Source organism: Sciurus vulgaris (assembly GCF_902686455.1).
Source record: "Sciurus vulgaris genome assembly, chromosome: 2".
Classification (NCBI taxonomy): domain Eukaryota; kingdom Metazoa; phylum Chordata; class Mammalia; order Rodentia; family Sciuridae; genus Sciurus; species Sciurus vulgaris.
The window spans coordinates 164,623,153-164,637,175 of record NC_136462.1 but is presented as its reverse complement, the minus strand read 5'-3'; the positions used below and the strand labels follow the sequence as shown (position 1 = coordinate 164,637,175).

At 36.2% G+C, this 14,023-nt stretch overlaps 1 protein-coding gene across 3 annotated transcripts in view; it reads left to right on the top strand.

Annotated features, from left to right (window-relative positions):
• MACROD2 (mono-ADP ribosylhydrolase 2) overlaps positions 1 to 14,023 on the top strand; it is a 2,108,743-nt gene that overhangs the window by 340,564 nt on the left and 1,754,156 nt on the right. The gene's annotated exons all lie outside the window — the stretch shown is intronic.

The following is a 14,023-nucleotide window of genomic DNA, read 5'->3' as shown; positions in this document are numbered from 1 at the left end:
TAATTGGAATTGCATTGAATCTGTATAGCACTTTTGCTAGTATGCCCATTTTGACAATATTAGTTCTGCCTATCCAAGAACATGGGAGATGTTTCCATCTTCTAAGGTTTTCCTTAATTTCTTTCTTTAGTGTTCTGTAGTTCTCATTGAGAGAGGTCTTTCACCTCTTTTGTGAGATTGATTCCCAAGTATTTTTTTTTTTTTGAGGCTATTGTGAATGGGGTAGTTTTCCTAACTTCTCTTTTTGAAGATTCATCACTTATGTATAAAAATGCATTGGATTTATGAGCATTGATCTTATATCCTGCTACTTTGCTGAATTCACTTATGAGTTCTGAAAGTTTTCTGGTGGAATTTTCTGGTTCCTTTAAATATATAATCATGTCATCAGCAAATAGGGATAGTTTGAGTTCTTCTTTTCCTATTTATATCCCTTTAATTTCCTTGGTCTGTCTAATTGCTCTGGCCAGAGTTTTGAGGACAATGTTGAATAGAAGTGGTGAAGGGATTGCCCTTCCTTGTTCCAGTTTTTCGGGGGAATGCTTTCAGTTTTTCACCATTTAGAATGATATTGGCCATGGGCTTAGCGTAGATGGCCTTTACAATGTTAAGGAATGTTCCCACTATCCCTATTTTTTTCTAGTGTTTTGAGCATGAAGGGATGCTGTATTTTATCAGATGCTTTTCTGCATCTATCAAAATAATCATGTGATTTTTGACTTTAAGTCTGTTGATATGGTGAATTTTATTTATTGATTTCTGAATGTTGAACCAACCTTGCATCCCAGGAATAAAACCCACTTGATCATGGTGTACTATCTTTTTAATATATTTTTGTATGCGATTTGCTGAGATTTTGTTGAGAATTTTTGCATCAATGTTCATTAAGGATATTGGTCTGAAATTTTCTTTCCTTGATGTGTCTCTGTCTGGTTTAGGTATCAGGGTGATATTGGTTTCATAGAATGAGTTTGGGAGGGTTCCTTCCTCTTCTGTTTCATGAAATACTTTGAGAAGTATTGAAACGAGCTCTTCTTTAAAGGTTTTGTAGAACCCTGCTAAGAACCCATCTGGTCCCGGACTTTTCTTTGTTGGTAGGCTTTTGATGACTTCTTCTATTTCATTCATTGAAATTGGTCTATTTAAATTGTGTATGTCCTCCTCGTTCAGTTTAGGTAATTCATATGTCTCTAGAAACCTGTTGATGTCTTCGAGATTTTCTATTTTTTGAGTATAGATTTTCAAAATAGCTTCTAATTATGTTTTGTAATTCACTTGTGTCTTTTGTGATATTTCCTTGTTCATTCCAAATTTTAGTAATTTGGGTTTTCTCTCTCCTCTTTGTTAGTGTGGCTAAGGGTTTATCAATTTTGTTTATTTTTTTAAGGAACCAACTCTTTTATCAACTTTTTTGATTTTTTCTTTTGTTTCAATTTCGTTGATTTCAGCTCTGATTTTAACTATTTCCTGTCTTCTACTACTTTTGGTGTTGCTCCATTCTTCTTTTTCTAGGGCTTTGAGCTGTAGTGTTAGGTCATTTATTTGTTGATTTTTTTCTTCTTTTATTGAATGCACTCCATGAAATAAATTTTCCTCCAAGAACTGCTTTCATAGTGTCCCAGAGATTTTGATATGATGTTTCTTTGTTCTCATTTACCTCTAAGAATTTTTTATTTCCTTCCTGATGTCTTCTGTTATCCGTTCATCATAAAATAATGTATTATTTAATCTCCAGGTGTTGGAGTAGCTTCTGTTTTTTACTCTCATTTATTTCTAATTTCAATCCATTATGACCTGATAGAATAGAAGGTATTCTATCTTCTTCTACTTGCTAACATTAGCTTTGTGGCATAACATATGGTCTATTTTAGAGAAGGATCCATCTGCTGCTGAGAAGAAAGTGTATTCGCTTTTTGTTGGATGGTATATTCTATATATGTCCGTTAAGTCTAAATTATTGATTGTGTTATTGAGATCTATGGTTTCTTTGTTCAATTTTTTTTTGGAAGATCTGTCCAGTGGTGAGAGAGGCATGTTAAAATCACCTAGTGTTATTGTGTTGTGGTCTATTTGATTTTGAATTTGAGACGGATTTGTTTGATGTATATGGATGAGCCACTGTTCGGGACATAGATATTTATGATTGTTATGTCTTGCTGATATATGCTTCCCTTAAGGAGTATGAAATGTCCTTCTTTATCCCTTCTGACCAACTTTGGCTTGAAGTCCACATTATGTGATATGAGGATGGATACTCCAGCTTTTTTGCTGAGTCCATGTACATGGTATGTTTTTTTCCCATCCTTTCACCTTTTGTCTTAGGGAATCTCATTCTATGAGATGAATCTCTTGCAGGCAGCATATTGTTGGATTTTTCTTTTTAATCCATTCTGCCAGTCTATGTCTTTTGATTGATGAGTTCAGGCCATTAACATTCAGAATTATTATTGAGATATGATTTGTATTCCTGGTTATTTGATCCTTTTTTTTTTTTTTTTTTTTTTGACATGACTTGACTTCTCCTTTATTTGGCTGTTCCTTTAGAATAGTTCCTCCCTTTGCTGATTTACATTGTTGTTTTTCATCTCTTCCTCATGGAATATTTTGCTGAGAATGTTCTGTAATGCTGGTTTTCTTTTTGTAAATTCCTTTAGCTTTTGCTTATCATGGAAAGATCTTATTTCATTGTCAAATCTGAAGGTAAGTTTTGCTGGGTATAAGATTCTTGGTTGGCATCCGTTTTCTTTCAGAGCTTGGTAAATGTTGTTCCAGGCCCTTCTAGCTTTTAGGGTCTGGATTGAAAAATCTGCTGATATCCGTATTGGTTTCCCCTGAATGTAATTTGGTTCTTTTCTCTCACAGCCTTTAAAATTCTGTCTTTATTTTGTATATTAGGTATTTTCATTATAATGTGCCTTGGTGTGGGTCTGTTGTGATTTTGTGTATTTGGAGTCCTATAAGCCTCTTGTACTTGGTTTTCCATTTCATTCTTCAGATTTGGGAAATTTTCTGATATTATTTCATTGAATAGATTGTTCATTCCTTTGGTTTGTTTCTCTAAGCCTTCTTCAATCCCAATAATTCTTAAATTTGGCCTTTTCATGATATCCCATAGTTCTTGTAGATTCTGTTCATGATTTCTTACCATCTTCTCTGTTTGGTGAACTTTGTTTTCAAGATTAAATATTTTGTCTTCAATGTCTGAGGTTCTGTCTTCCAGGTGTTCTATCCTATTGGTTATGCTTTTTATGGAGTTTTTAATTTGGTTTATTGTTTCCTTTATTTCAAGGATTTCTGTTTTTTTTTTTTTCAATATCTCTAACTCTTTATTGAAATGATCTTTTTGCTTCCTGTATTTGCTCTTTTAACTGTCGATTGGTGCGATCATTCAATGCCTGCATTTGCTCTATCATTTCCTCATTTGCTTCCCTGATGATTTTAATTATGTACATTCTGAACTCCCTTTCTGACATTTCTTCTGCCCTGCTATCATTGGATTTTATTGCTATACCATCTATGTTTGTTTGGGACATTTTTTCCTTGTTTTCTCATATTGCTCAGGTATCTACCCCTCTAGTAGTGAAACTCTGGCATATTGCAGATTTCCTTTGTTTACTAATATTATCTCTGTAGATTTCCAATAACTCACCTTTTAGCCTTCAGTAGCCTGAAGTCCTGGAGGAACTTGATAATGCAGTGCTCCACTAGGAAGCTGCCCCTCTAGGGGTGGTGGCCTTCAGGTGGGATATATTCCCTGCTAGTGGGCAAAGGCACCTCCACTTGTTGACTGATGGTCAGCCAAAGGGGTACTAGACTGCAGACTGGGGCATGGCTGATCTGGGTCTGTGTCTCTGGTTCTGCTCTCCTGGTGGGAAAGCCTCACCCAGCGGGGAAGACTCACCTGGTGGGGAAGTTTCGCTGGGCAGCTCTCCTCTGAGAAGTTCTCTTTAGTCCAGAACTTCCACCTGGACTGGGAAGCCCTCCTCTGTGATATTCCCAGAGGTCCTGACCTACTGCCTGGGCTGGGGAGCCTGCCCTTCGAGGGACTCCCTCGTTGAGTGGCCCTCCTCTGCTACGTTCCCTGGGGATCAGAGGTACCGCCTGGGCCTCAGACCCTCACTCTGTGTCGAAGCCTCTTGCTGTGCGATCCTCCTCTGCAATGCTCCTGGTTGACTGGGTTCTCGGCTCCAGCAGGGGAGTCTCACTGGGCCACTCTACTCCACGACTTCCCTGTCTTTCAGGACTACTGCCCCATCCGGGGAGCCGGACCAGTGGGAGAGACTCACCCAGTGGCTCTGAGTTGGTCCCGAGTCTCTCAATACCTCCTCTTCTTGACTCCTGGGTCTTGTCAAAGGTCCTCTAGCCTCCTGTAGTTATCTCAGGAAGGGAGCTGCCCTTCCAATGATGATGGCCACATCCTCAGGAATAATTCAAAATGCCTGCACCAGCCTATATAGAAGCCTCTGGCTAGCTCCATGATGCAGGCTCGCTGGCTGGTCTGCTGGCTTGCTCTGTGATGGCAAAAGACCTTGGTGTTGTGGTCAGGCGGGGTCCCTCAGTGATGGCATCTGTGCTTGGCCTGGTGGTTGGGTGGGTTGGCTGCCTGCCGCCTAGCTTTGCAAGGCAGGCAGGCTGGGTGCTGGCCTGCTACCTTTGCGATGCAGGCGGCCTAACTCACCCGCCAGCTCACTCCATGACTGCGACTGACCAGTGATGGCGCCATCCTTGGTGCAGGGGTCAGACCAAGAAATCACTTTTTAGAACCCACACAGTTAATCCTGCAAAATGTTGTCAATAGCCACCAAATACTATGCACTTACTAGTATGTCACCCTATACTAAGCACTTCATGTACTTTGATTTGTTTACTAATCCTTTGGTATTAAGATAGTAGTATTGGGGCTGGGGATATAGCTCAATTGGTGGAGGGCTTGCCTAGCATGCACAAGTCCCTGGGTTCAATCCCTAGCACCCCCACCCCACAAAAAAAGTAGTATTAAGAAAGGCAGGTTCAGAGAGTTATCCTGCTAGTAAGTGGCAGAAACAGTGTGCTTTGACACTAGGTTGGCTCAACTCCAGAACCCTGTTTTCTTAACCACTCTACCCTATACACAAGAATGACATGTTTGAATATGGCAATATCTTGTCATCCCTCAGTATTTCCTGTAGATAGTAGTAGTTACTAGATGTGGGGAGATATCTGAAAGGTAATTGTATAATATTTTAATGTCTACATTAAGTAATGCTTATTTTAGCTAAGATTCTAAAATACATTAGAATTCCTTGTCTTAGAAAGATTCTAAAAGAATAAATTGGTTACTCTTATCGGTTACAGACTGACTAAATGAGAAAAAGAAAAGGATTAACATACTTTTAAGGAATTCTGAACCCGATATTTCCCAATATTAAAGGAAAGTATATTCATGAATACTTAAATGCATTTGTGACCATTTGATAAGTACATTTTCCTTCATTCGAGCATTAAATATTATGTTTGTTTGTCACAAAACATTTTTAACTTTGAAATGACAGATCAATTCACTTTCACATATTTATTAACAATGTAGTTTGAACTGCTTCTTCTTCTTTTTTTTTTTTTCCTTTGTATTTGTTCCCAAGTGAAGGTGAAGTGTTAATTGGTTTTTTATGGCTCCCACTGCTACCTCTGTTTGGGATTTCTAAAGAAGGGTGAAGAATTGAAGATGAATGTGTGAAATTTGGGGTGGGAACACCATTTAATGTGTTTGTGAAGTAGTACACTTCTTCTAGGTAATACTATTGTACTATAATATACATTGAAGCCTGATTTTTCACTCAGGCTAATCCTTTAAGAATATTAGTCAACATTCACAGAGGTAGAAACATGTAAACTGAGTTCCTGTAGCTGGAAAAGATCAGCAATTGATAAACTATGAAATAAGTTTAAACTCGTGTATAAAACCAGAGATTAGATTCCCCTCCCCTCTAAAGCAAGGACATGTTAATTTGGATTCACGTCTAGAAGGAAATAGCCTGGATGTTGCAATTTGCTCTTGTGTTTACAGAAGACTGTAGTTGCCTGAGACATATACCTGGCTATTAACACTTTCTCTTTCCCACCATCAGTAGTTAATTGGTCTGAAACATTGTCCCCAGTGCTTCCATACTGGATACTTTTAGTAATTCTGACTTTAATTTAATGAGTAATCATGTAGGACTGGGATGTTGCTCAGTGGTAGAGAACTTGCCCAGTGTGCAGGAGGCCCAAGTTCCATCCTCACCATTGAAAACAGAACAAAAATAAAAAAGACAAACCAACAAGTAACCATCTAAATAGTTGTTCCTTTTTTTTTTTTTAAAGGACTTATTAACATTCTGCACAATGCAAAGAGAACTTCTTACTTTCTAATGCTTTTGAGATAATCTTTAAAAAGAAATTTTTATTCCTTTTCCTTTCTAGCATTTGGCATTCCCACTTGCTCCTTTAGAAGAAGGTAGCAGAGCAATATAATGAGCATCGTCCTGTGTTGGGGAAGGAAATTTGCCTTTGTTAGCATTTGCCTTTGTAAAATTAGTGTAGGGTATAGAGGGAAAATAGGAATGCAGACAAAGTCTGTTGATTTTGTTTCTCCACTTACCATTTTTGTCACACTATGTTCAAATGTCAGTTCTAATTTCAGATCCAGAAAATTGTTTCTTTATCATAAAGGTAAAAATGAAATTTATTGGGATTTTACTAAGATCCAGGTATGAGTTAAATGCTGTACTTGAAATATATAATTTATTCTACACAATTAAAAAGACACGTTATTATCCTATTTTATAAAAAGTGAAACTAAGACTTACAAAGGTTAGCTTATTGCCCAAGGCCATATTCCAAGTAAGTGGCAGAAACTGGATGCAAACCCAGATCTGTGTAATTCAAAGAAAATGCTCTTAGTCATCATCTCAAATATCAATTGTACATGTGGTTTAGTAGAGTGTTCAGTGTATTTTGTTTAGCACATTTGGCATCAGTTTGTCACAATGAAGAGAGCAACATTGAAAGGAAAATGATCTGGAATCAAAATACCTGGATTTGGAATCAATTTATTTGATGAATTTCTCATTCTACTGTTTGTACTTTTTTATACTGAGAAAACTGCATTATCTGTTTGAACTTCAGTTTCTTTCTGGAGTTATGAGTAAAGGAGATAACAGATATGAGATGTTTGGTAAATGGTCCATGCTAGTTATTATGCAGGTAGTGATAATATTCTACATCTGTAGAATGCTCTATAGTTTATAGAAAGCTTCCACCAAGGTTGTCTCAGATGACAGTGATAGAATTGTTGGAAGTTCATTTATTTTTTCTTCCTTCACCCAACAATGATTTTATGCATCTACTAAATGTCAGGTATTGTTCTATAAGTGGATGAAATTTAATAAAATCAGAGTAAAAATAATTCTCTGTCTTCATGGAGTTTGCATTTTAATGGCAGGTATGGGTAATAACCCATGAGTAAAATATCAAGTATATTAAATAATAATAACAATCAATGTAGCATTTAATTCTCACATTGTAAGTATGATGAACCAATAGTTAGCTCAATGATTAAATATTGTGAGCCATAGAATACCTGCTTGTTTTTCTATTGTATATATATTTTTAAATGTAAACTAGTTACAGTTCTGTTACAAACTCCAACATTGTATTGTTATGACGATAAAGAGATTATGTTTTTGATTTAATGATTATTATGTATCACCAAAATTGGTGAAACCTTTTCTAACATAAGATTCTATGACATATTGGCTAAAAGTATGTACTTGACATAGATCTTTATTACCTGTCTTCATGTATGTCTATCTGGTAAATACACTCTGGAGAAAGCATTTCAGTAATTCAAAGGTTATTTTTTTCCAAGATTATTGAAAAACACAATTTTGACATTCTTTGCCTTGGTAATCTTGCCAGTAGTACTCTCATACTTCTCAAATTCACACAAAGCGTTAAGAAAATCTTCAGAGACCTGGTACTTCCCCTCTGTTACATGATGACTCTTAGGAGACACAAAGGGATCATGAAGAGGTATTATAGTGAGCCCAGACATTAAGATTTGTCTGCCAACTCTGAGTTTAAAAAACACTGAAAGCTGAAAGAAAGACAAGTGCTTTTCTTGAAGTAGTTTGTAGCCATTGACTAAGGAAGACCAGAAGTCATCATTCAGCATCATGGTACAAAGGTCTGGAAATCTTGAGAGAGAGCTACATTTGTCCACAAAGTTTTTGAGATTTAATCCTGAAAATGTCTTCTAGTTATTATCTTAGTAAAAAAATTTTTTTTCTTGACTTAAACTTCTCATTTAAAGTTATGAAGTGTTTCTTTTCACTGTTTGTTTAAGAGGGTGGTTAAGAGCTCACACTTCAGAGTAGACTACTTGTAGCACTACTTACAAATGTAAGAAGGATTCCATTGTATCTTCAAAGTATATTGAACGTCTTTTCTGCTTTCTTTACTTACTACCACTATCCTATACTAATTCTTCTCCACACAGTAGCAGGAGTGACTTGTTACAGTTGAAATTTGAGAGTCTGATCCTCACAGTCTGAAACCTCCTCTCTCATTCTCTTTCTCTTCCCCTTACCAGTTAAAAACCCTCCACTGACTTTCTCTTAAACTACAATGAAGTCTAATCTCCTTCTTATGCTTGCTTTGTTGATCTCTCCTGTGTCTTGCTTACCGAGCCACTCTGACATTCTTTCGGTTCTTTAACACACTGATCTGACTCCCTGTTTGAAACTTTTAACACATTCCTATTTCCTGTGGTCAGAACACTGTTCCCCTCATTCCTCACAGAGCTGACTCCACCACCTCCAGGTCTTAGATTTCCCCTAACCACTCAATCTCAATATATTGTCTTGTTGCACTCATTCATAACACCATGTTTTTCTCTTTCATGGTACTATCAAAAGTTTTCATTTTATATTCCTTTGGTTTTTGTTTAATATCTGAATTCCTGTACTCTCCAAACTATAATCACCTTGTTTTTTTGGTTTACTGCTGTATACCAGTCCCAAGCATAGTTATTGAGTAGGTACCCAATAAACCATTGTTTTAAAAGTCACCTGAAAAATAAGAATAGTAAGTCCTATCAGGTTATTGTATGAATTAAATGACAATAAAATATATAAAATACTTAACACTGTGCTAGACTAAGTCCTCAATGAAAGGTAGTGTCAGTAGCAGTGGCACCCTAATCACCAGGCACTCATTAAACCCATTGTATGTATAAAATGTCATCAATATCTATGGCACTTATTTTAATAAGAGAGGGTTTTCTTAGGGTTTTGTTTTACTAAGACTTTGCTGAAATAATACATTAACATTGGTCTCCCTATCAAGAAAATTAAAATATGGATTCCAGCAGTGATTCCAGGCTTTTTAAAGGAATGTAGATATGAACTAGACTCGACTTTGTAATGTCACAATAATCAGAGCCCCAGTATACATTCAAGGGTAATTACTTTGGGTAGTAATTGTCTAGACTGCCCTCCCTCTACTCTAGGCAGCTGGCATTGAAAAAGAAGCACTACTTTTATGTGTGAACACAATCAGTCTGTAAAATCCCATTATCCCCCAACTTCCACACCCTGTGGCTGCATGCTTTCTTTTAAAAACTCTTAAAGAAAAAAATAAAAAATCTTCAAGGGAGCCCTCAAGTTCATTTCTAATCTCATTCTACCCATGTAATATGAAAGTAGGGAGTGGGAGGGGTACATGATGTGATTTGCTTACCCCTTTACCTGGAATCCTATGATACTTGTGGGAAAGCCTGGGTGAAAGTTTTCATGGGTTGAAACATTTTTTCAGTGTGTATTTTGAGGTAAAGTTGAATTTAATTTTTTTGATGTTCAAAGAATAGAGCAAGGCTAATTTGGTTATTCTAGTTTTTCTCTTCCTCTACTATGCAGGAGGTTCTGCTGACTTCCAATGATCTACCTCCTTTTGTCTGTGATCTGTGAATATCTTCAATGCAGTGCTCTCTCCTGCTTTGCTTTCCTGTTTCTTGTCCCTTTCCATCTGAAAGTAAGACCCTTGTCTAATCTGTCTCCTAATTACTTCTCATGGGCCCACTGTAATCTTTTTCTTTCAAGTTCCAATTTCCCTGTGATCAAAATTTTTCTTTGCATTCTTTCTACAGCCTTGAAGAATTGATATCTGTTCCGAGGATGACACCTTTCTTGTTATCTGCTCCATCTCTTACTACCACTATTTAATGTACCTAGGGGAGGGACTGAGTGTGGAATGTAGGTAGGGAGTCTCAAAAATGTTTCCCCCAGCCATGAAAGACCTGACCATTTTATTACCATTATTCAAAAACCTTTCTTTTGAAGTTCATGTTTACATCTGCTCACCTAATTCCATTATCTTATCCAACCTCTTTATCTTTGGGACATTTCCTCTTCTTTCTTAGGCCCTACATCACAAACCTTAACTTCATACCAACACTTTTGCTCTCTCTGACTTTTTTCCTCTTTGCTAGTGATTTTTCCAAAAACTATAACTTCTTAGTCGCAACCCTTACTTTATCTTAGAGTTGCAGACAGGACTTGGACTCCCACCTCTTGAACCACTCAGTTTTCTTTCTTTTATTAAATAAGAACCCTCTCCTCTTTGTAGATTCCTATCTGTACAACAATCTTATTCCTGAGATCAATAAATCTCCATTCTGTATTCACTTCCTTTCTATCTACCTTGTGCCTCCCCATGATCTACTATGACCTCTTCACCTTCCTAGATGTTAAAAGAGTAGTTTTAATCATTGTTTCTGCTTTCTTTATCTCCTATTAGCCTTAATACCCCACAGACTTTTGCCTTATTACTCTGCAAACATTGCTTTTATAATCCCCAGAGGGTATCTTTCTTTCTTTCTTTCTTTCTTTCTTTCTTTCTTTCTTTCTTTCTTTCTTTCTTTTTTCTTTCTTTCTTTCTTTCTTTCTTTTTTCTTTCTTTTTTCTTTCTTTTTTCTTTGTATTCAGTAGTGTCCTGTGCTATGATTGCATCAGTAGTACATTTTTGACATCTTTTAAAAATACTTCTATTTCTTAACTTCATTCTGTTTTCTTCCCATCACAATTTTTCTCCTCTGTAATGACGCCCCCCCCCCCCCACTTTGTTTCTTAGTTTTTGGTTTTGTTTGTTTTGAATTATTCTCCATCTTCTACCCTCTAAAGAAAGATGTCCTTTAGCTTATCTCTTTTCTCTGCTGTCTTACTATTGGTTGTCTCATCCACCCTCTCAACTTTAATAGCAATCCCTTAGATATGAATTCTCTTCCTGAATGCTGAGCATCTGTCCCCAGACTTCATTTCAAATCTCCTCAGAGACATTTCCCAAAGGATAACATAAAAGTATTTTGAATCCCTTAGATGATTTTAACCATCCAAACTGGGTCACTATTGAGGGTTAAAAGTGGGCACTATTCGCAATTAGCAAATATAAACCTGTACTGTGCAAATATCACCCCTTCATACGTAATATGTACAAAATACGCTGAACTCTGCCTCTCTTCTGTCTCCCATCTTTATTTCTTGCCTCACTAGCATTCTACTTACCTGTGCTGAAAATCATCATCTTAACATTCTATTCTTTCCTTTATCTTTTTAAGTATGCCTTTCTTCTTCCTTCCTTCCTTTCTTTCTTTCTCTCTGCCTCCCAACCTTCTTAACCCCATTACACTGGCGGTGCACTATTCAAGCCCTTATTTCCTTTACTTGAAATACTGCATAGGCTTCTAACTTGTCTATTTATTTGTTCCTAGTTTTTCTCTACCTTTAGCTGTGTATTCTTTATTTCTACAAAATGTTCCTGAAGTGTATTGCTTGTTGATGCAGGCAGGTACTCACAAAACATTGGTGAAGAATATCAATGCAGGCATCTCAGCTTGAGATTTAACATGCTACAAAGTCTGACATAAAGATAATTTCCTGTCCTTTTTTTTTTTTTTTTTTTTTTGGTAGTTGAAGATGGACAGCTTGCCTCTATTTCAGTTTTTTTTTTTTTTTTTTTTAATGCAATGCTAAGGATCAAATCCAGTGCCTCACCTATGCTAGGCAAGTGCTCTGCCATTGAGTTACAACCCTAGTGCAATTTTCTGTCTTACCTCCTTCATAGACCCTGTACTTCACCTAGACTTTTGGTATTTCTCTGAACACCTCCTAAATCAGTGGTATTCAACAGCATAAGAATTGTCTTTGGTATTTTAAAAAATATAAATGCCCATACTTAACCTGGGAGATTTTAATTTAGTAAGTCTGTATTGAGGCCTGGATATCTTAGTAAAAACCTTCCTAAGTGATTTTGACCAAAGACAGGTTTGAGAAACATTGTCCATTTTCCCTGTCTTTGAGATTTTGTTCATTATTTTCTCTCCATTGTCAGATCTGCTTTTCTTGCTTTTTTGTTATTACTCCTTACCATTCAATACCAAGCCCTAATTTTACCTTACTCATGGAGTCTTGGTGATCCATCCAAATAGATGTAATTGCTTCTTCCTCTCTACTGCAGAAGCAAAAAAGTTTCAGTAGATTATGTTTATGACCTACAACCTCTAGAGAGCACAATTCATGAAGGCAAGGCTTCTGCTATATATAAAACAGAAACATTCAATAAGTCATTGGCTTGTAGAGAGCTTTGAAATTCTTAATGTCGTTGATAAGTATGAATTATTTTTTGCTAAGTTGACCAAAAGTCCCAAAACAAAACGTTTAGTAATTGTGAATCTAAGACTATGCTAAATTAAGATTTGCTAATCATGTTAAATAGGAGAAAAAAATTATAATTTTAAGTGCCACTATTGTTTTTAACAGGGGATGAGCTAATAACATTAAAGTCAACTCAGTGGTGGATGGTTCCTTCAACACCCAACCTGTAGGTACTTTACAGCATGTAGGTCTGTTTAGATTCCTCATGAAAACTGTCATGTTGGCATCTACCTATGAAATGTACTTTAGTCAGAAACCATAGTTAGTATTTTTTATACTAGTACCATTGGCACAGGGGAATACTTTTTAATAAATCAACCTTGCTGAAAGACAGAGTGTTGTTTTTAATAGGGAATGAGAATGTAAGTGCAGTAATTTTATGCCATTACAAGTGATTGTGTCTAAAAACAGTTTTTGATTTTTTGTCAAACATTCAGCATGGGAGTGTTTTTTTTTTTTTTTTTTCCTTCTACTTTTGTTTTTTAACTAGCTTTCTCTCTTACATTCTTGTTAAATCTATATGCTATATATTTAGGATTGGATCTTTTTTTTCTTTCTGTACTTTTCTGTTACTGTAAGGTTTGAAGTTTAGTTTTATCAGCAAAAATTGTGAACATGTAGTTTGGGACATAGGGAAAAATGTGTACAGTTTGGTGCACCTCTCAGGTGGAGACTTGGCCTTTAATATCCTATTGTCTTTGACTGTCTCTTACATCTTTATCTACAACTATCTATGTATCCCTCTAAGTATTTAGATTGCATAACAAGCCTAGGTAAAAAGTAAACTTTTATCCTCTTGATGCTCTGTGTATTTGCTAGTTTAAAACATGTTTCTAATTTATTGCAGGTGAAGTAATCAGTATTAAAGCATGCATTAAATTTTCTGTGCTTATGAAGGGTATACTATTTGGAATATAGTCAATGCATTGTTCCTAGAAAACAGCCATCCTCCGTAACAGGAAGTCAAAAGAAAAACTGTTGTTAAACACTGTTAAGCTAGCAAATGAATTATGACTAAAATTTTGTAGTTTAAGAGCTCTGTGTCAGCAGAATAGTAGAAATAGCAATACCTAGCAAACCTCTTGGAACACATGGCAGACTTTTCTTAAGCATAAGAGTATTAACATATTTTGTAGAACATTATGCAGTTTTCATACACCTTATCTCATTTAATCCTCAAAACAACTCTGTGATGTGAGGAATTCCATTTACATATATGCAAACTAAACCAGGAAAGGTAAATGATTTGTTTATAAGTTCATACCTGCTAAGTGGTAGATAAGAGATTTCAGATCTTT